The 24,154-nt window shown below is 43.3% G+C and overlaps 1 pseudogene; it reads right to left on the bottom strand.

Annotated features, from left to right (window-relative positions):
- Positions 1-62: 62 nt before the first annotated feature.
- Positions 63-22,869, bottom strand: LOC112251741 (annotated as a pseudogene).
- Positions 22,870-24,154: the final 1,285 nt, after the last annotated feature.

Below are 24,154 nucleotides of genomic sequence, written 5' to 3'. Positions count from 1 at the left end.
AAATTGACATTACACTGAAAATCTATATGGATAACATTGACGTCACTAACCATCCCTGGGCCTTACCTATGGTGCAGTGGGATGAAAAGAAGTTGGCAATCTGGACTGGAGGCCATAGCTGAAAAAGAGCGGAACACATTGATGAAGCATAGAGTGGTTCATACCGTAAGTATGTGAAGCTTTCCACATGGAGAACTTAGGTAGTAATTTGAGATCAAAGCATAGTCCTGCAGAGAATAAGAGACATAGAGATCTTTATGTTGAAACAATGGTGAATTTCTGGTAGAAACACTTAACTTCTGACACTAGCTCTCCCTCACAGGGGTGTCTACCTTCAGTTCAAACCTGTGTTGACCTCTGACCCTGACCAGGTGGGTAGGGGCTGTCACTCAGGCTGTGAGACGTTACAGTATGCGTTGGCCCCCCTCTGAGTCAGTCACAGACAGTGACAGGTGACACTCAATACCAGCTCAACACCATAGTCTCAATTTAATAACTGTGGGTCAGTGCCCTGTCCTGCTACATCACATGGCATATAAAACAACCTGACATCTGGAACTGCCTGCACCCTCACTTAGCCTGGCCCATCTCACTAAAGGTCAACAGGCAACAAGATTGGCTGGATTTCATTCTTTTTTTTGTAATAATGTCTTTATTGGGCAGGACTGGATGTATAAAATAAGCCAATGTTCTCAGAAATGTTGCCTGTCTTTGTTGATTTTCTGGGGCGTAACAGTTTCTAATTTCTAGCAAACAAGGCGTTGGCCACCTGGGGTTAAAACACTGCAGGGATACAACGTCAGAGACACACGATGACCTCACCAAAATCCATCCTCCTTTGGCGAGCAACGTCTTTCGTTCGTGGTCTAGGGCTGAAGAGACAACCAACTTATTTGAGCTCACGAGGCTGCAGTCATGTGGTCATGCAACAGTTTGCCCAACGCTCACCATCTCCTCCCTTAATTATGACACACTGAGCTTTAGAATGTCATAACGTCATCAAACTGTTGCGTAATGAAAACGCTAATAGGTAGACAAGTCGCTAGCACAAATCTTTGTATTTCCAATAGGTAGTGTGCACTTGACCTTCAATATCAGCATCCAGCAGCGTTGAGTGAAGTGACTGACCAATAACGGAGAATGGAGAATGTAGGAGAATGGCAGCTCTCGAAATGGACGTCTCCAACCCCCACGTCTCTATCTCATTCATCCTCTCATAAAGGAGGGAGGTACTGTAGCACCAGAGTGATTGTTATAATGAGACACATGAATAACCAAGTGGTCTCGGGGGAAAGCTTGACCCACAATATAAAATGAGGTGAAGGGAAGTCATAGCTTGGCTTGTGTTGTGATTGACACGCGAGCGGACTGCCACTAGCTAATGAAGAGCAGTGCTGAGGACTGAGGATGATGCTGCATGTGTCTGCCAACATTGTCACGTGTCACTAATGTCCATTCAAACTAGTAACGTCGGTCTCTGGCTCCAGACCAAGTTTCACCTCGCTTTAGATGAGGGAGGTGTGGTCATGTTATTGTCTTTCACCTCACATATATTTTACATCACAGTCTTGCCTAATGAGCACATTTGCCATTTGTTTTCTGTCTCTTCTGACATTTTGGTGACTGCCCTTTCGGCCTCATTTTAGCTCAAGTGCCTTCCTTGCATAAATAATTTATGGTCCGCCGAGCGAGAGGAAGGGAGCGGTGGAAGAACACCCCTGTTACACACACACACCCCTTATCTAAGACATGAGTCACCCGCCGCTATTTCAACCCTCCTTCCCTCCATTATGTCCCTCCATGGGAGGAAATAGCTTCTAATTAAACTGGGTCAGAGATGGGGGTCACTCTGTTAGCTTCCTGGAGAACACAGAGGAGGAGAGGAAAGGAGTTCCACAGGAAGCCTCAGCTCAGGTCCTACAGGAGGTGATACAAGGGGTCCTACAGGAGGTACTACAGGGGGTCCTACAGGGGGTCCTACAGGGGTCTTACAAAATGACCTACAGGGTGTCCTACAGGGGTCCTACAGAAGGACCTACAGGAGTTCGTAACGGAGGTACTACAGGGGTCCTATAGAAGGACCTACAGGGGGTCCTAACGGAGGTACTACAGGGGTCCTACAGAAGGACCTACAGAGGGTCCTACAGAGGGTACTACAAGGGGACCTACAGAGGGTCCTACAGAGGGTCCTACAGGGGGTACTACAGGGGGTACTACAGGAGGTACTAAAGAAGGTACCACAGGAGATACAACAGAGGGTACTACAGAGGGTACTACAGGGGGTACTACAGAGGGTACTACAGGAGGTAGTACAGAGGGTACTACAGGAGGTACTGGCTACAAGGCCAACACTAAACACTTATCTTTTAAGACAACATGTTGATTTTTAAAGATGACAAAAATTAGCATGTGTACATTTCTATAATATCTGGAGTTGTGACTCATGTTTAATATACAGTACCAGTCAAAAGTTTGGACACACCTACTCATTCAATGGTTTTTCTTTATTTTGACTATTTTCTACATTGTAGAACTATGAAATAACACATATGGAATCATGTAGTAACCAATAAAGTACTTAGATTCTTCAAAGTAGCCACCCTTTGCCTTGATGACAGCTTTGCACTCTCTTGGCATTCTCTCAACCAGCTTCACCTGGAATTATTTTCAGTCTTGAATGAGTTTCCACATATGCTGAGCACTTGTTGGCTACTTTTCCTTCACTCTGCAGTCTAACTCATCCCAAACCATCTCAGTTGCGTTGAGGTCAGGGGATTGTGGAGGCCAGGCCATCTGATGCAGCACTCCATCACTCTCCTTCTTTGTCAAATAGCCCTTACACAGCCTGGAGGTGTGTTGGTTTATTGTCCTGCTGAAAAACAAATGATAGTCCCACTATGCGCAAACCAGATGGGATGGCGTATCACTGCAGAATGCTGTGGTAGCCATGCTGGTTAGGTGTGCCTTGAATTCTAAATAAATTACAGACAGTGTCACCAGCAAAGCACTCCCACACCATCACACCTCCTCCTTCACGCTTCATGGCGATCATCCGTTCACCTATTCTGCGTCTCAAAAAGACACGGCGGTTGGAACCAAAAAACAACAGATTTCCACCGGTCTAATGTCCATTACTCGTGTTTCTTGGACCGAGCAAGTATCTTCTTATTATTGGTGTCCTTTAGTAGTGGTTTCTTTGCAGCAATTAAAATATGAATGCCTGATTCACTCAGTGTCCTCTGCACAGTTGATGTTGAGATGTGTCTGTTACTTATTTATTTGGGCTGCAATTGCTGAGGCTGGTAACTCTAATGAACTTATCCTCTGTAGCAGAGGTAACTCTGGGTCTTCCTTTCCTGTGGCGGTCCTCGTGAGAGCCAGTTTCATCATAATGGTTCATGGTCTTTGCGACTGCACTTGAAGAAAAGGATTGACATTTTCCGGATTGACTTACCTGCATGTCTTCAAGTAATGATGGACTGTCATTTATTTTTACTTATTTGAGCTCTTCTTGCCATAATATGGACTTTGTCTTTTACCAAACAGGGCTATCTTCTGTATATCACCCTTACCTTTAATTTTATTTAACCTTTATTTAACTAGGCAAGTCAGTTAAGAACAAATTCTTATTTACAATGACTGCCTACCCCGGCCAAACCCTAACCTGGATGACGTTGGGCCAATTGTGCGCCACCCTATGGGACTCCCAACCACGGCCAGTTGTGATACAGCCTGGAATCGAACCAGGGTCTGTAGTGACGCCTCTAGCTCTCAGATGCAGTGCCTTAGACCGCTGCACCACTCGGGAGCCCAAACACAACTGATTGGCTCAAACACATTAAGGAGGAAAGAAATTCCACAAATGTCATTTTAATAAGGCACACCTGTTAATTGAAATGCATTCCAGTTCATACCTCATGAAGCTGGTTGAGTGAATGCAAAGAGTGTGCAAATCTGTCATCAAGGCAAAGTTTGGCTACTTTGAAAAATCTCAAATATAAAATATATTTTCCTTTGTTTAAGACTTTTTTGCTTACTAAATGATTGTGTTGAAATGAATGAAATGAAATGTGTTTTTTCATAGTTTTTACTATTTCATAGTTTTCACTATTGTTCTACAATGTAGAAAATTGTCAAAGAAAAACCCTGGAATGAGTAGGTGTATCCAAACTTTTGACTAGTACTGTATGTTTTTTAATCATATTATTCTTTGAGGTTCAATGTACTGTACGTTTAATTGACAACTGTGGGGTAAAGTCATGCTGAGATGAGCCTTACCCTCTTGAGCTTGGCAATGTTCTCCTTCCACAGTCAGTCCATTCAAGGTTCTAGAGATCCCCAGGAAGGCACCCAGGAAACACGGAGCAAAGCCCACCTGTTGGTACATGACAAGAACAAACACTGTTTTATCTGTCTGTGTGTGTGTGTGTGTGTGTGTGTGTGTGTGTGTGTGTGTGTGTGTGTGTGTGTGTGTGTGTGTGTGTGTGTGTGTGTGTGTGTGTGTGTGCGTGTGGTCTGTGTGTGAATATACATGTTGATATAAATGTGGACGTGTCTGAAAAATTTGTGGGGAAAACGGTCAGTGGCTTTTAATGTAAACTTACTTTTGCATGGGCATGGGCCATACACATAATGATGCACACTGGTCACTTTGAAAAGGTTTCAAAAGAAAATTGGATAATTGCGGTGATTATGATGAGTCGAGTTGGGCCCTGAAAGTAGAGCTTGTTGTTACCTCTAAAGGGTTGTACATAAAAGCCAAATTGTGTTATAAAACATATAATTTACAGAAGTAAAAATAGCAATTTACCTGTTGCTGTGTCATTACTAAAACACGGACCCTCACCCTGTAGACTTTTATTGATATTTGATGCAACATTGATCAAATCACCAACATTATGGTCACTGAGGCAGCAGTTATTGATTTATTTGTATTATTTTTTTTACCTTTATTTAACTAGGCAAGTCAGGCTGCTCAGACCAACTGTGCTAATCTTACCCTTCTTTCAGGTCACTGAAAATCATCTAAGTCTGGGAACATCCTGTTTCTTAACATGAAGCATCTTTACAGCTCAGTGACTGTAATAAAGAGAGTGTGGTTAGGACTCCCCAGGTAAAGCTTTGGCCAAATTCACCACCTGACGTACAACTACTAATGAACTTCATTTAGACAGGGACCACCAGCATCAACTCCCCCTCCCTCCACAATGTGTTATATATGGTAACATTGACAGGACATTGAAACAGAAATGGGTCTTTAAGATCTAAATTTAGCCCTGGAGTCCCTGTTTTGTGGAAGTTGTGTGTGAAAATAGCAATGCTGTGAAAGGAGAGCATGCATCCTTCAGAGTGTACACTAATCCCTCCTCCAGGAGAGGGCCATGCTGCGCTTGCCTCTCATTGTCCTCTCTCTTCCTGTGCATTCACAGACCCCAAATCATGTTAGCGGTGTATTATACAAGCAGGCCTTGTTCCCCACCTGTCAATGCAAGGATTAGTTGACACGCGCTGAGGGGGGCATCACCCTCCAGGGGTAAACGTGGGAACAGGCAGAAATAGATTTCTCTGATGTGTGTTACACCTATTCACTCAGCTCTGGCTGGCACCACAGTGATAGGCACTTCTGAGGGCACCTTCACCTGGGGTCCATTCATATTTAGAATGTTTGTTGTTATTTGGCTTGTAAGTAAAGGAGTCATGCAAGGGATAATGACCAGCCCATTAGAGAATTTATCTAAAGTCATATAAACCATGTTAATTGATCTATTCATGTCAAATGGCTGGTGGTACTGAAGTTGTTTTAGTTTTTTATTGAAAATTAACATGTAAAATGCAGACACCCAGATGCCCCTCTCATCTTAGTGGAGTGCATTTTTTTGATGGAGGCACTTTTGGTCCCCCCAGTGACCAGCTTGTCCAGAACCTTGTACCATCCACCTAATACAGTGCCCTGGGGTTGAAAACAGGACCACCAGGATCCTTCACACAGATTCATCATAAAAAAACTGATTGGGTAACAGCAGGAAATAAACATGAAAAATGTTATTGCTTTCGGGAACATTCTAGAAACAAATATGTGAGACAACATAGTCTACCACAGCACCTCTTTCAGATCTGTAAGTCATTTTGTGTTAGAGCTTTACTTTTACATAACTGTGTAGACAGTGTTGGTCTCCTCTCAGTGGCACTGAACAAAAACAATAGAATATTTAATGAATGAACATAAGATCACAATTATAAATAATCTTTGCCTTCGTAACAAAAACATAATATTTCTAGGTGACGCTCTGCACTCACTCTCCCTGCTCTGTCCAGTGATGTCACACAGAGGGTGGTCCGTGACTGGGCTGATGGCCACATACAAACACACACAGGCGCACACTGTGGTGAGTCACGACAACAGAGTTTCTCAGCTCTCTGTAGAGTGTCACTGCCAACGGCATCTCACAGAGTCTGTGAGAAGGAGTGTGTCAGAGGGAACATCTGTGTGTGGCGTGTCCAGGAGCCTTGGTGCTGTGGCCTGGCCTTGGGTGGCCAGCCCACGCTGCCCAGCTGTTCTCTCACTCCTTCAGAGACCTACTCATACCTACATGTGGCTGCTATTGACGCACAGTCGCAGAGCTGTTTCCCTTTAACAGCTGGCCGATGGAGTGTTTGTGACAGCACATGAACCCGTCCCTGCAAACCTCCTCTCCCTTGTGTGTGAGAGAGCAACCCAATGTGCATGTGTGGTACAGACTGATATACTGACACTAACCAGTCATTTGAGGTGAGACAGTGAGATAAAAGACAGGAAGAGCGAGGAAGGAGGACTCACGACGAAGAATAATCCGATTCTCATCATCTTGGCCGTCCGTGTCACGTTGTGATTGGCTAGACCCCGCCTCTCAAGCACCTGCTGGGAGATGACATCACCCACCCCCACCAGCGTGCCCGGACGAGAGAGAGGAAGAGAAAAGAGGGAGGGAGAGGTTGAGGAAGTGAGAAAGAAGGGGTGGAGAAAGAGAGAGTAACAGGAAGATCATTGGGATGCGGGCAGCTGCCGCTCTGTGCCAGCGCACAGCGGGCACGTGCTTAGACACATGCCAACCTGAAACGGTGCCAATGACAGAAAAAGCGGTAGAAGACCATTCAAAGACATCAACCCCCATTCACCATTAATCCCCTGTACACCTGCTTCTGCTTCACTGATATCAGTCACTACTGATGATTATTATACATAATCACTCACCATACACCACTTGTCTTGTTATAATAATTTTAATGGGGGTCCCATAGTAATATAATTAGAACACAATATTCAATAATACATCTCTATGGGTGTAAGACATACATACAGTTGAAGTCGGAAGTTTACATACACCTTAGCCAACTACATTTAAACTCGGTTTTTCACAATTCCTGTAATTTCATCCTAGTAAAAATTCCCTGTCTTAGGTCAGTTAGGATCATCACGTTATTTTAAGAATGTGAAATGTCAGAATAATAGTAGAGAGAATTATTTATTTCAGCTTTTATCTCTTTCATCACATTGCCAGTGGGTCAGAATGTCAAGGATTTCCTCCTCTTCATCTGAAGAGGAGAGGCGAGAAGGATCGGAGGACCAAAATGCGGCGTGGTAAGTGTCCATGGTTCTTTTAATATGTAAATGTACACATGAACACTACAAAACAATAAACATGGAAAACCTAAACAGTCCTATCTGGTGCAAAGACAGAGACAGGAACAATCACCCACAAACACACAGTGAAACCCAGGCTACCTAAGTATGATTCTCAATCAGAGACAACTAATGACACCTGCCTCTGATTGAGAACCATACTAGGCCGAAACATAGAAATACCCAAATCATAGAAAAACAAACATAGACTGCCCACCCAACTCACGCCCTGACCATACTAAATAATAACAAAACAAAGGAAATAAAGGTCAGAACGTGACACAGAAGTTTACATACACTCAATTAGTATTTGGTAGCCTTCCACAGGCTTCCCACAATAAGTTGGGTGAATTTTGGCCCATTCCTCCTGACAGTGCTGGTGTAATTGAGTCGGGTTTGTAGGCATCCTTGCTCGCACATGCTTTTTCAGTTCTGCCCACAAATTGTCTATAGGATTGAGGTCAGGGCTTTGTGATGGCTACTCAAATTCCTTGACCTTGTCGTCCTTAATCCATTTTGCCACAAATCTGGAAGTATGCTTGGGGTCATTGTCCATTTGGAAGACCCATTTGCGACCAAGCTTTAACTTCCTGATTGATGTCTGAGATGTTGCTTCAATATAGCCACATCATTTTCCTACCTCATGATGCCATCTATTTTGTGAAGTGCACCAGTCCCTCCTGCAGCAAAGAACACCCACAACATAAATGCCCTCGCTAGAAGCCTGTGTTTCAGACATAAGGAAGTGGATGGCTGCTAACTTTCTACTTTTAAATTCGGACAAAACAGAGCTGCTTGTTCTAGGTCCCAAGAAACAAAGAGATCTTCTGTTGAATCTGACAAATAATCTTGACGGTTGTACAGTCGTCTCAAATAAAACTGTGAAGGACCTCAGCGTTACTCTGGACCCTGATCTCTCTTTTGACGAACATATCAAGACTGTTTCAAGGACAGCTTTTTTCCATCTACTTAACATTGTAAAAATCAGAAACTTTCTGTCCAAAAATGATGCAGAAAAATGTATCCATGCTTTTGTTACTTCTAGGTTAGACTACTGCAATGCTCTACTTTCCGGCTTCCCGGATAAAGCACTAAATAAACTTCAGTTAATGCTAAATATGGCTGCTAGAATCCTGACTAGAACCCAAAAAATTGATCATATTACTCCAGTGCTAGTCTCCCTACACCGGCTTCCTGTTAAGGCAAGGGCTGATTTCAAGGTTTTACTGCTAACCCACAAAGCATTACATGGGCTTGCTCCTACCTATCTTTCCGATTTGGTCCTGCCGTACATATCTACACGTACGCTACGGTCACAAGACGCAGGCCTCCTAATTGTCCCTAGAATTTCTAAGCAAACAGCTGGAGGCAGGGCTTTCTCCTATAGAGCTCCATTTTTATGAAATGGTCTGCCTACCCATGTGAGAGACGCACACTCGGTCTCAACCTTTAAGTCTTTACTGAAGACTCATCTCTTCAGTGGGTCATATGATTGAGTGTAGTCTGGCCCAGGAGTGTGAAGGTGAACGGAAAGGCTCTGGAGCAACCAACCACCCTTGCTGTCTCTGGCTGGCTGGTTCCCCTCTCTCCACTGGGATTCTCTGCCTCTAACCCTATTAAAGGGGCTGAGTCACTGGCTTACTGGTGCTCTTTCATGCCGTCCCTAGGAGGGTTGTGTCACTTGAGTGAGTTGAGTCACTGACGTGATCTTCCTGTCTGGGTTGGCGCACCCCCTTGGGTTGTGCCGTGGCGGAGATCTTTGTGGGCTATACTCAGCCTTGTCTCAGGATGGTAAGTTGGTGGTTGAAGATATCCCTCTAGTGGTGTGGGGGCTGTGCTTTGGTAAAGTGGGTGGGGTTATATCCTTCCTGTTTGGCCCTGTCCTGGGGTATCATCGGATGGGGCCACAGTGTCTCCTGACCCCTCCTGTCTCAGCCTCCAATATTTATACTGCAGTAGTTTATATGTCGGGGGGCTAGGGTCAGTTTGTTATATCTGGAGTACTTCTCCTGTCTTATCCGGTGTCCTGTGTGAATCTCTCTAATTCATTCATTCTTTCTTTCTTTCTTTCTTTCTTTCTTTCTTTCTTTCTTTCTTTCTTTCTTTCTTTCTTTCTTTCTTTCTTTCTTTCTTTCTTTCTTTCTTTCTTTCTTTCTTTCTTTCTTTCTTTCTTTCTTTCTTTCTTTCTTTCTTTCTTTCTTTCTCTCTCTCTCTCTCTCTCTCTCTCTCTCTCTCTCTCTGAGGACCTGAGCCCTAGGACCATGCCTCAGGACTACCTGGCATGATGACTCCTTGCTGTCCCCAGTCCACCTGGCCGTGCTGTTGCTCCAGTTTCATTTCTGCGGCTATGGAACCCTGACCTGTTCACCGGACGTGCTACCTGTCCCAGACCTGCTGTTTTCAACTCTCTAGAGACAGCAGGAGCGGTAGAGATACTCTTAATGATCGGCTATGAACAGCCAACTGACATTTACTCCTGAGGTGCTGACTTGCTGCACCCTCGACAACTACTGTGATTATTATTTATGAACATCTTGGCCATATTCTGTTATTATCTCCACCCGGCACAGTCAGAAGAGGACTGGCCACCCCTCATAGCCTGGTTCCTCTCTAGGTTTCTTCCTAGGTTTTGGCCTGTCTAGGGAGTTTTTCCTAGCCACCGTGCTTCTACACCTGCATTGCTTGCTGTTTGGGGTTTTAGGCTGGGTTGCTGTACATCACTTTGAGATATCAGCTGATGTAAGAAGGTCTATATAAATAAATTTGATTTGATAATGCTGCCATCCCCGTGCTTCACGGTTGGGATGGTGTTCTTCGGCTTGCAAGCCCCCCATTTTTCCTCCAAACATAATGATGGTCATTATTGCCAAACAGTTCTATTTTTGTTTCATCAGACCAGAGGACATTTCTCCAAAAGGTATGATCTTTGTCCCCATGTGCAGTTGCAAACTGCTGAGCGGCCTTTCAGTTTATGTCAATATAGGACTCGTTTTACTGTGGATAGAGATACTTTTGTACCTGTTTCCTTCAGCATCTTCACAAGGTCCTTTGTTGTTGTTCTGGGATTGATTTGCACTTTTCGCACCAAAGTACGTTCATCTCTAGGAGACAGAACGCGTCTTCTTCCTGAGCGCTATGACAGCTGCATGGTCCCATGGTGTTTATACTTGTGTACTATTGTTTGTACAGATGAACGTGGTACCTTTAGGCATTTGGAAATTGCTCCTAAGGATGAACCAGACTTTTGGTGGTCTACATTTTTTTCTGAGGTGTTGGCTGATTTCTTTTGATTTTACAGTGAATTATAAGATGAATAATCTGTCTGTCAACAATTGTTGGAAAAATTACTTGTGTCATGCACAAAGTAGATGTCCTAACTGACTTGCCAAAACATTCGTTTGTTTACAAGAAATGTGTGGATTGGTTGAAAAACGAGTTTTAATGACTCCAACCTAAGTGTATGTAAACTTCAGACTTCAACTGTAAATATAATAAAGGAAAATATACGATTCATAAACACTACATAAACTGATTAGTTAGACTGTAGTTACATTGTAGCAGAGGAATGGTTGACTGGGCATTTGTCCTATTCTACACATGTCCACTCAACTGTTACACAGTTGTAGTACATTGTATTACTAATATCTTTGTGACACTGTGTAGATTCATGTGAACAAGTGTCTTACGGTTTAAATGATTTGTCAATAAGGTTAAAAATTCCAGCAACTTACTCAAAATTCCCAAGTTTCTTAGAAATATTGGATTTAACATTCCTGGAATCAGGGGAATAAGCGGGAAAAAGAAGCATCCTCCAACCAGGAATTCTGGAAAACCTGGGAATTTTGGAAAAGTTACAGGATTTTTGCAACCCTAGTTGTCACCAACATGCTAATATCATTAGATAGAGGCACCAAGCCTATGTAACCAATACAGCCACTAATATAGATGATTTCTATAAAAGCACTCAGATTCAATTAGCATAGACATTCAGAACACAAGAGATGTGTGACTTAACTGATGTGAATCTTAAAAATGTATAATCACTCCAAATCCATTGAGGTGATTTAGCAAGGCCTGATTATCATGATTTCGAGTCGCAAGTAATAAAACAAAACACTGAACCTTTCTCCTCTGGACTCATCCCCAAAGTTCTGACCGAGTCATCCTAAAACACACTAGTACAGTACTGTAGGTCATTGTCTTTGGAGACCTTAATGCCACAGGTAAGGATGACTGACACACTGACTGACTGGAAGTGTGCATGCCCCGGTCACACAGGATAGGTCAACCATTCAGTAGCTCTATGCTCTGTAAATACCTCCTCACTAGAAAGAGAGAGAAAGGGGGGCAGAGAGAGAGAGAGAGAGAGAGAGGGGGAGGGAAAGAGAGGGGGGGGAGAGAGAGAGCTGGTAGAGAGAGTGAAAGGTTTCAAGAGTACAGTGTCATTTATCAATTAGTGAGAGAGAGAGAGCGCGCACAAGAGAGAGGAGTCTATGGACACTGGCCATAGCGACTGATGGAAACTGATTTCATTGCCAGAAAGGCCTCAGTGGGACATCACAGTGTCCTGTGTGTATGTGTGTGTACGGTGTGTGTGCGTGCCCTCCTGTTAACACACACAGGGAGTGCCAATCTGGTTGACGGAGCAGTCTCCACCAATGTGTTGGAAATGTCACGGGTTCCCTTCCCTTCCGCTGCCCAGAGGCTGGGCCTGGGGGCATCGCTCACCTCGCCTCAACCTCAGACAGGAGGGGGGACAAACATACACATGCATTATTTATATGTGCGTGATCAAAAAAACAGCCTCACGTGTCTCTGCGGAGATCAACTTGTATGGGAAATCTACAGCAGAGGATGCAAACATCTGATTTAGGAGATACATTGATGAATATGACTGCGCGAGATTGATTGATGATGAAGAGAAACCCATTGACATGTAAATTACACAGGCAACAGCTGAAAGTGTTTCCAGGCTAAACGGTGTGGTTTCTTTGTGGGGTGTGAGTTGTGAAAACGGTGACTCCAAACTTGTTCTAAATTAAGCTGAAAACGATGACTCTCTCTCCACAATGTTGCTGGCTAGAAAACTTCTGAGCGGAAAAACATTTCCATCAATTCTCTGTACAACTAACAATACAGACAGAGATCAATATGTTCTGCCTTTGTTGACATCATGAAAAGGGACAAAGCAACTCAAATGACTTCTCTCTGCTTGAACAAATGCAAGTCAGTATCTTGTTAGATATAAACACAAGCCCATTTCAGGATCAAAGCATTCCTCTTTGTGACACTCTCACCGGGCAGGTCTGGAGTCAGATAGATGCCATTTATCACACAGCAGTTAATGAACAGTCAAACAGATACACCACTAGAGAGAGAGGCTACGCACCTGGGGAAAAGGTGGGTTTCATGGTGGCTCCTGTCAAAGGAAGTTGGGGATTCTTGTAAACAACTTTTGGAAGAGTCCAAGATAAAGGAGGGAGAGCAGTGTGTGTGTGTTTCAGTGAGTGAGAGATAGAGTGTGTGTGTGAGTGTGAGAGAGAGTGTGTGTGTGTGTGTAAGAGAGAGAGAGTGTGTGAGTGTGTGGTAGACTGCTGCTACCTGTCAAGAAGAATAGAGCTGAGAAGCCCTCTCTGTGTACAATGGGGCAGAAATTCTGATGAGAGACACCATGGAGAGAGAGAGTGATTCTTGTTCCCTACAGAGAGGGAGAGATGGGAGCTTAGATCACGGATCACTGCCTCTAGGGAACTCCAAACTCTAAAACAGATACTCTCACTAGTCACGCCTCATCTGCCTCTCTGCTTTCCCTCACCCCTCTACTGGTCCAGGGAATGGCCTGTGTGAAGGTCAGAGTGACGTGACCAGTCAAGGTGTTAGCATTCTGTTCAAGATGCGGGGTGACCCTGCTAGGTGGTAGAGATGCAGGACGACCCTGCTAGCTGGTAGAGATGCAGGACGACCAGGCTATGTGGTAGAGATGCAGAACAACCAGGCTATGTGGTAGAGATGCAGAACAACCAGGCTTGGTGGTACAGATGCAGGACGACCAGGCTATGTGGTTGAGATGCAGAACAACCAGGCTATGTGGTAGAGATGCAGAACAACCAGGCTTGGTGGTAGAGATGCAGAACAACCAGGCTATGTGGTAGAGATGCTGGACAACCAGGCTATGTGGTAGAGATGCAGAACAACCAGGCTAGGTGGTAGAGATGCAGGACAAACAGGTTAGGTGGTAGAGATGCAGAACAACCAGGCTATGTGGTAGAGATGGAGGATGACCGGGCTATGTGGTAGAGATGCAGGATGACCAGGCTATGTGGTAGAGATGGAGGATGACCAGGCTATGTGGTAGAGATGGAGGATGGCCAGGCTATGTGGTAGAGATGGAGGATGGCCAGGCTGTGTGGTAGAGATGGAGGATGACCGGGCTATGTGGTAGAGATGGAGGATGACCAGGCTATGTGGTAGAGATGGAGGATGACCAGGCTATGTGATAGAGATGGAGGATGGCCAGGCTATGTGGTAGAGATGCAGGATGACCAGGCAATTTTAAAAAATATATATATTTCACCTTTATTTAACCAGGTAGGCTGGTTGAGAACAAGTTCTCATTTACAACTGCGACCTGGCCAAGATAAAGCATAGCAGTGTGAACAGACAACAACACAGAGTTACACATGGAGTAAACAATAAACAAGTCAATAACACAGTAGAAAAAATATAAAAAATATAAAAAAGAGTCTATATACATTGTGTGCAAAAGGCATGAGGAAGTAGGCGGATAATTACAATTTAGCAGATTAACACTGGAGTGATAAATAATCAGATGTTCATGTGCAGGTAGAGATACTGGTGTGCAAAAGAGCAGAAAAGTACATAAATAAAAACAGTATGGGGATGAGGTAAGTAAATTGGGTAGGCTATTTACCGATGGACTATGTACAGCTGCAGCGATTGGTTAGCTGCTCAGATAGCAGATGTTTAAAGTTGGTGAGGGAGATAAAAGTCTCCAACTTCAACAATTTTTGCAATTCGTTCCAGTCACAGGCAGCAGAGAACTGGAACGAAAGCCGACCAAATGAGGTGTTGGCTTTAGGGATGATCAGTGAGATACACCTGCTGGAGCGCGTGCTACGGATGGGTGTTGCCATCGTGACCAGTGAACTGAGATAAGGCGGAGCTTTACCTAGCATGGACTTGTAGATGACCTGGAGCCAGTGGGTCTGGCGACGAATATGTAGCGATTGCCAGCCGACTAGAGCATACAGGTCGCAGTGGTGGGAGGTATAAGGTGCTTTAGTAACAAAACGGATGGCACTGTGATAAACTGCATCCAGTTTGCTGAGTAGAGTATTGGAAGCTATTTTGTAGATGACATCGCCGAAGTCGAGGATCGGTAGGATAGTCAGTTTTACTAGGGTAAGTTTGGCCGCGTGAGTGAAGGAGGCTTTGTGGCAAAATAGAAAGCCGATTCTAGATTTGATTTTGGATTGGAGATGTTTGATATGAGTCTGGAAGGAGAGTTTACAGTCTAGCCAGACACCTAGGTACTTATAGATGTCCACATATTCTAGGTCGGAACCATCCAGGGTGGTGATGCTAGTCGGGCGTGCGGGTGCAGGCAGCGAACGGTTGAAAAGCATGCATTTGGTTTTACTAGCGTTTAAGAGCAGTTGGAGGCCACGGAAGGAGTGTTATATGGCATTGAAGCTCTTTTGGAGGTTAGATAGCACAGTGTCCAAGGAAGAGCCAGAAGTATACAGAATGGTGTCGTCTGCGTAGAGGTGGATCAGGGAATCACCCGCAGCAAGAGCAACATCATTGATATATACAGAGAAAAGAGTCAGCCCGAGAATTGAACCCTGTGGCACCCCCATAGAGACTGCCAGAGGACCGGACAACATGCCCTCCGATTTGACACACTGAACTCTGTCTGCAATGTGGTACAAATGGAGGATGACCAGGCTATGTGGTAGAGATGGAGGATGACCAGGCTATGTGGTAGAGATGCAGGATGACCAGGCTATGTGGTAGAGATGGAGGATGACCGGGCTATGTGGTAGAGATGTATGACAGAGTGGAGACCATGGCTGAGACACTGACAGCTCACCCAACAACTGATGGCAGAGCTACAGAATTAGGGTGCTTCTGTTTTTAGCTTGGCTGGTCATAGTGATAATATGATGCTGCGTGGCGGGGGCTAAGGTGTGAAGAGAGAGAACGGTCCTGGTTTATTTCAAATGATTTGTTCTGGGCGGTGTGGACCTGACTGGCCTTGGGCAGATGGCCCTCACCTCTTTTGGGAGAAAAGTAATGGAGGGACACACACTGGGGAGGGACAGAGAGACAAAAGGACACAACTTCAGTGGGAAATGGATAGACATTAGACTCATTAGAGAAAAGCTTGGCCTGATTCCAAACCCCACACTATCAAACCATGGAGAAAACCCGGTGGACCCTATGCACTCAGATCTGCAGGGAGGGAGTTGTGAAATCGGACAAGATTGGTTTGGAATGAGGCCATGGTGGAGCCCCAGCCTACGGACCTCCAGGTCCAAATACAGGAGGATGAGGTGTTATGGTGCTCCTGCGTGGCACACTCAGCAGAGAACTTCAATTGAAGTCAACTCAGACCTGACAGGGCAGACTCTACCTCTAGCACCCAAATTATGTTTTAAAAAGAACATTGGGCCTTAATAATATTGCTTTGACAGGCAGAGGAGCCCGTTTTCAGTGATCTAACCTTTTCTTAAAATGTCAGGGTAGAAATAATAAAGGCAGTTCGATCCGGCAAAAACATCTGGGAAGAGAGTTGAACCTTTCATGTGCTTTTACTGGAGCCTCTACAACTAACCTTTAACAGTATTATGAGACATAAGGCAAGGCAAACACACACACACACACACACACACACACACACACACACACACACACACACACACACACACAAACTACTTAAAAGTCAGATGAACCTATATCTATCTGAGTGGTGTCTGTCCTTCATTGTATCCATCTCTTCCCCTTTCTAATGTGACTAGCCCCGATGCTTGTCCATCTTTTTCCCCTGCCCCGCTACAAAGTTTCTCCCTGCAGGCGGTCACTGAGTCCAAGGTGCTAAAGGAGCTCCTTAAACTTGACCCCCAAAAAACATCTGGGACAGATGTTTCAGACCCTTTCTTCTTTAAGGTTGCTGCCCCTATCATTGCCAAGCCAATCTCAGACCTTTTTAACCTGTCTCTCCTTTCTGGGGAGGTTCCCATTGCTTGGAAGGGAGCCATGGTTAGTCCTTTTTTTAAAGGGGAGATCAAGCCTATCCCAACTGTTATTGGCCTGTTTTATTTTATTGACTTGGCCAAAGCTTTTGATATGGTAGGCCATTCCATTCTTGTGGGCCGGCTAAGGAGTATTGGTGTCTCTGAGGGGTCTTTGGCCTGGTTTGCTAACTATCTCTCTCAAGGAGTGCTGTGTATAAAGTCAGAACATCTGCTGTCTGTATCACCATGGAGTACCCCAGGACTCGATCCTAGGCCCCACGCTCTTCTCAATTTACATCAACAACATAACTCAGGCAGTAGGAAGCTCTCTCATCCATTTATATGCAGATGATACAATCTTATACTCTCTATAACAAACTTTTTTAGTTTCTAACAAGCTTTCTCTGCCCTTAACCTCCAAAACAAAAGTAATATGGTTTGGTAAGAAGAACGCCCCTCCCCGCTGGTGTGATTACTACCTCTGAGGGTTTAGAGCTTGAGGTAGTCACCTCATACAAGTACTTGGGAGTATGGCTAGACGGTACACTGTCCTTCCCTCTTTACATATCAAGCTGCAGGCTAAGGTTAAATCTAGATGTGGTTTCCTCTATTATAATCGCTCCTCTTTCACCCCAGCTGCCAAACTAACCCTGATTCAGATGACCATCCTACCCATGTTAGATTAAGGAGATGTAATTTATAGATCAGCAGGTAAGGGTGCTCTCGGGCGGTTAGATGTTCTTTACCATTCGGCCATCAGATTTGCCACCAATGCTCCTTATAGGACACAATACTGCACTCTATACTCCTCTGTAAACTGGTCATCTCTGTAAACCCGTCGCAAGACCCACTGGTTGATGCTTATTTATAAAACCCTCTTAGGCCTCACTCCCCCCGATCTCAGATACCTACTGCAGCCCTCATCCTCCAGTATAACACTCGTTCTGCCAGTCACATTTTGTTAAAGGTTCTCAAAGCACACACATTCCTGGGTTGCTCCTCTTTTCAGTTTGTTGCAGCTAGTGACTGGAATGAGCTGCAAAAAATACTCAAACTGGACAGCTATGTCTCCATCTCTTCATTCCAGGACTCAATCATGGACACTTTTACTGACAGTTGTGGCTGCTTTGTGTGATGTATTGTTGTCTCTACCTTCTTGCCCTATGTGCTGTTGTCTGTGCCCAATAATGTTTGTACCATGTTTTGTGCTGCTACCATGTTGCGCTGTTGCCATGTTGTGTTGCTACCATGTTGCTTCCATGCTGTATTGTCATGTGTTGCTTCCATGCTATGTTGTTGTCTTAGGTCTCTCTTTATGTAGTGTTGTGGTGTCTCTTGTCGTGATGTGTGTTTTGCCCTATATACACTACCATTCAAAAGTTTGGGGTTACTTTGAAATGTCCTTGTTTTTGAAAGAAAAGCAAATGTTTTGTCCTTTAAAATAACATCAAATTGATCAGAAATACAGTGTAGAAATTGTTAATGTTGTAGATTTTTTATGGAATATCTACATAGGTGTAGAGGCACATTATCACTCCTGTGTTCCAATGACACGTTGTGCTAGCTAATCTAAGTTTATAATTTTAAAAGGCTAATTGATCATTAGAAAACCCATTTACAATTATGTTAGCATAGTTCAAAACTGTTGTCCTGATAAAAAAAAACTGGCTTCTTTAGAGTAGTTGAGTATCAGGAGCATCAGCATTTGTGAGTTCGATTACAGGCTCCAAATGGCCAGAAACAAATAACTTTCTTCTGAAACTCGTCAGTCTATTCTTGTTCTGAGAAATGAAGGCTATTCCATGCGAGAAATTGGCAAGAAACTGAAGATCTTGTACAACGCTGTGTACTACTCCCTTCACAGAACAGCGCAAACTGGCGCTAACCAGAATAGAAAGAGGAGTGGGAGGCCCCGTGGCGCAACTGAGCAAGAGGACAAGTACATTAGAGTGTCTAGTTTGAGAAACAGACGCCTCACAAGTCCTCAACTGGCAGCTTTATTAAATAGTACCCGCAAAACACCAGCCTCAACGTCAACAGTGAAGAGGCGACTCCGGGATGCTGGCCTTCTAGGCAGAGATCCTCTGTCCAGTGTCGGTGTTCTTTTGCCCATCTTAATCTTTTCTTCTTATTGGCCAGTCTGAGATATGTATTTTTCTTTGCAACTCTGCCTAGAAAGCCTGCACCCCGGAGTCGCCTCTTTACTGTTCTAAGTGACCCCAAACTTTTGAACGGTAGTGTATATATATTTTTTATCCCAGCCCCCGTCCCCGCAGGAGGCCTTTTGCCTTTTGGTAGACTGTCATTATAAATAAGAATTTGTTCTTAACTGACATGCCTAGTTAAATAAAGGTCAAATAAATAAAAATAAATTGTAAACCTTTATTTCTAATAACTGTCCCTTTAAGAACAGAACAAACCAAGCATAAATCTTGAGAAACCCGAGGCTTAGCTACAGTATATGAGCTCATCCTTAAACACAGCCAGACCCTAGGTCGACACTTAGATTTACCATTTCACTTTTGTAAGGTCCTACAGTATGTGTCCAGTGATAAAACACACAGGAAAGGTGAAAAAAACAAAAACATCTTTCCTCCAAACTTTAATACCCTATCTAGATCTAGCATCCATCTGATGCCCACTGAGGCAAGACATGGTAGCTAGTCAAGAGGTGGTAACAAGCTTCTTCTCCCCATGCCTAAGTGAGAGTGCTGATGTCAGCACCAGCTAGCTTGGCGGGTGGCTGGCGGCGGCTCCAGGGCCCGTCCTTGAGGGAGAGCCAGGGCCTCTGGAGGCTAATGGGGTAGATGGTGATTGACGTGGCCCAGGCTAAGTGAAGTGATCCGGGGAAGAGTTGGCAGGCATTCCCCCTGGGGCCTGATGGTTGTTCCACTGGGGAGGGAGTGGACCCACTGAGCCCTCAGAGGTATTTAGCTGATGAAGAAAGCCCAGCCAGACCTGTCTCACCCACATAGGAGGGGAAGAGGAGTACTTCTTAAGATTCATACTCACAACTTGACTTTGGATATCAGCTACTGCTACCGTGGCTCACTGGTGTCCTGATATCTCTCTTTTCTCATTCAGTTGTTTGTTCGTTATTTGTTAATTCATCCATCCTTCCATTGACTGACTGATGCCAGGTACTGAATTCCATGTATCATACAGGCTAGGTAAGCAGACCTGGAGCTAAGCCAAACCGAGGTCAGTAAAGTTTAGGTGTGCTTGCAGTGTCTCTGCCTTTTCAGAGCAGACATTAATTTGAACACACACACATTCACACACACTCGTTATATCCTTATCTGGTGCCCTCTCTCTGTCTTCTGAATGTCTCATGTGCATTACAGTACATACAAACGCCAGTGGCTCCCATCTCTCTTCCCATTGAAAACAAAGATGATGAGTCACTCAAGTCAGACATCTTGATTACATAAATGTATAAACTGCCTGCAACCCTTTAACCCACACCCCATAGGGCGGCACACAATTGGCCCAGCATCGTCCAGGTTTGGCCGGTTTAGGCCGTCATTGTAAATAAGAATTTGTTCTTAACTGACTTGCCTAGTTAAGTAAAGGTTACACAACCCAGTTGACGTTTCCTCTTTGCATTGTTATTGGTCACACAGACAAAGCTTTGCTTCTGAGGAGAAACACCCAGGTAATTGCCTGTGGGAACATATCAAAGCCTTTTCACACGGTCAATGACAATATAGACTTTGGCTACCCCTAGTGTTGAGGGATTAGTGCTTTTTGAGGTCGGTTCGGTTTCAGTTCGTTTATATGAAAAAATAATACAAATAAATTCCCATGATGGTAGTGACTGCCCATTACTGCGTATCACTTATTAAACATAATTTATTCACATTACTTTAATAAAATATTTCAGTTGTTGTATATATGACATTGGTTTTATTTGATAACTATTATTTAATTCCAAGTCATCATATCATCTCTATAGAGCTGCTGCCTATGCTGTCTGACAAAATACATATTTTCAAAGTGAATAAGGCATACTTATGACTGCTGAATACCAACTATCCATCACTTTGATCATGTATTTTCAGGTAGAGCTACATCCCAAAGCAACAGCTGCTATCCCCTCACAATCGCACATTCTCCATAGCAGGCATAAAAGAAACAGACTGGACAAGTAGATGCGCAGTGGATTTTGGTTATTGTAGTTAATTATGCGCTAAACAGTGTAGAATGTTGGCCTGTTGGAAACTACAAATCCCTACTACATCACACAGTTCAGGTAGGATCTGATTTATCGCTTAAAGCTGTGCAATGTGCACATTGAGCTCACAAAAAAAAACGAACAAAATGGAATTCAAATAATTGAACAGACATCGGTCAAATAAGTTTAAAAATAATAATACAATTTAAAAAAAACTTAACTTATCAGCACTGGCTATCCCTGAACTACAGGTTATAGAGAGGACTAAGTCAGACAAATATTCAAGTCAAATCAGGGTGAAATATCTGACCAAATATTGATTGGATTTAATTAGCTATCAAAACAAAGCTGGCACCTAACCCTGACATATTCATCGCCGCAAGGACCTGTCAGCTAGTGAGGGTAGTAAAGACCTTGTAGCGAAAATACTTCTTCATTGCCATCTTGTGTTGGTTAACGGACAAAACAGACCGTGTGGGCATGCAGATGTTGGTTAATGAGTCACATCAGCATCATAGGAAAAACGCCTCTATTCTACAAGAGTAACCTACATAATAAAACGGCATAAAAGGACAACATTATGGTTCGCCTATTTCGGCAAGGAAATGTCCACACCTTCATGAAAAGAAAAACTTCAGCAAAAGATCAATTAAGTAATACTTACCTGGATACCCTGAGTAGTCAGTGCTTCCTCTTCTGATGAATGCTACCCTTACAAAAAAAAATGCTGTTTTGAAACTGCAGTAAAAGAGACACAGTAAATGCAGAATAACTGCAGAATAGAGCATACTGCAGAATAACTATACTCTAACTATAGTTATACTGCACTCTGACTGCAATCTTTTTTCATAAGGGTATGTGTCAAAAACCAACATGTTTGCCACCACAAGCAACACTGTCACTGAATCAACAGGAAATATGTCAAATATTTACAAAACACAGATATGGTTCCATTTTAAGGTACAGCACAAATTGAACAACCCCATTCAGACTGCAGCTCTCATCCGTGAGCCATGGAATACGGGGTTGCGTTTGTAAACATTTGGACAGAAAAAGTCTGTTTGATTTGACCTGTAAAAGTTTAAGCCGATCAGGTGAAAGCTTCAGAGAAAATGCTGGGGTAAATTGTCTCCGTCGCCCTCACTTTTTGAGGGAATTTCTGGGACTCTTGCCAGGGGCTTTGCTGTAGAGGAGCATAATGGACATAGTGTAGTTACTGTAGTGTAGCTTAGTGTAGTGGGTATTTTAAAATGTATATATACACACACTAGATGAGTCACTGTTTTGAAGCAACCGTGTCTCCATCTTGCCACTCCACCACTAGTGTAAAAATATTTTGGAAGCTACAGAAATGCATTTACTAATACTATATTTGGTTTTGCCACGTTTATTCTATTACAGACACCTTAATGCATACTTTTAATTTATATTAAGCAAACGAAACACATACACACATATATATATATATATATACATTGACATATATATATATATATAGTTATGTTACTCTCCCCACTACAACAAAAATACTAAAATACATTTTGATCTTGAAACATTTAAATACTGTATGAATCCATTAATTCCTATGAATGACTGTTGTTCTGAGGAGTGCCAATATGGCCGACCAGTGGCTTCAAAGCCTCTCATTGGCCAAAACATAACATCAGCAATCCAGGGTTTGTATACATCATTGGTGTTTTCTTACTGGCTGTGATTATCTGGACAGTCCATGGATGCCTGGTCACCAGAGCCCAGTAGGATCTCCACAGGCCCACCATTCTCCGCTTTCTGCAGCAGGGATGGATTTAATTCCCCAAATTCAAGCCTAAGTCAATTCCCTCTCCCTGTAAATTCAATTTAATTCAAATTAAATTCCAGGTCAGTCTTTGAATTCAGATAATTAAATTCCTCTCTATTCCAATGTTAGGTATGTTCGAATAATTCAATATTATCCCCAACAACTCCACAAATTTAAATTTAAATTCAATTCCCTCAGGCTTTCAGGCTGACCATGCCACCATTCAGACAGTCTAGCTATACTGTCTAATTCCAATTCAATAACTTGAAGATTGTTGAAATTCGAATTCAATTCAAATTAAAGTCTCCACTTCACAAGTTAATTCAATATATTAATTGGAATTTCAACTAAAAATTGTAATTGACCCTAACCCTGCTCTGCAGAACTGCTTAAAACCGGAATCATATGCCTTGGCATCCCGAATATTGCGTGTCGACATTGGTAGTTTATTATAACTTTAAATTTAATACAAGACATAACTTCACAATATGACTTAAATATAGTCGACTTCAATGGTTGGGTGATATCGGTAATCGTTTATTGATGTCACAAAATAAAGACAACTTTTGTTTACTGTTGCCATAATGGACAACGTAACTAGCTTACTCCGCAGACCATGCCGTCGAATGACACCGGCCACGTAACGTTCCCCATTACCTGAGAAAGCAAGCTGCTAGCAATATCAATATGAAGTGTAAAATTAATTGTCAGCGTGTCATATGAACCGTACTTAATGTCATCCTAATAGTGTGTATATCCTTTCTTTATTCAACATAAAAACCCTGGTTGCTAGTCAACCAGAAGAAAGCATCCCATCCTAGCCTTGCAACCTCAGTAGCTGAAGTTCTGTCACCAACCTTTGTCATGCAACCCTAACATTACTGAACCAATTGTAAACCCCATATATATTGAACATGAAATAATAACACCATATATATATATGATCCTAGCTTCATTGTGGAAGTGACGTATGTTACAGTCGTGATCATCTGTGTATGTCAATTGGATCTGTAAAGGAGGAATGTATAGCAAACCGTTTTTGTAGTGTGTGTGTGTATATACTGTATATATATATATATAGCTCTATATATATATATACACATTCCTCCTTTACAGATCCAATTGACATACACAGATGATCACGACTGTAACATACGTCACTTCCACAATGAAGCTAGGATCAGATCGATGGAATGTCGCCCTCAGGCGGTGCAAACGAAGCTAACCCCACTTCATCAAGACGTCACCAATATGAAGTGACAACT

This window comes from Oncorhynchus tshawytscha, linkage group LG05 (assembly GCF_018296145.1).
Source record: "Oncorhynchus tshawytscha isolate Ot180627B linkage group LG05, Otsh_v2.0, whole genome shotgun sequence".
Lineage (NCBI taxonomy): Eukaryota > Metazoa > Chordata > Actinopteri > Salmoniformes > Salmonidae > Oncorhynchus > Oncorhynchus tshawytscha.
The sequence above is the reverse complement of the archived record's forward strand: the minus strand, read 5'-3'. Positions and strand labels throughout refer to the sequence as shown.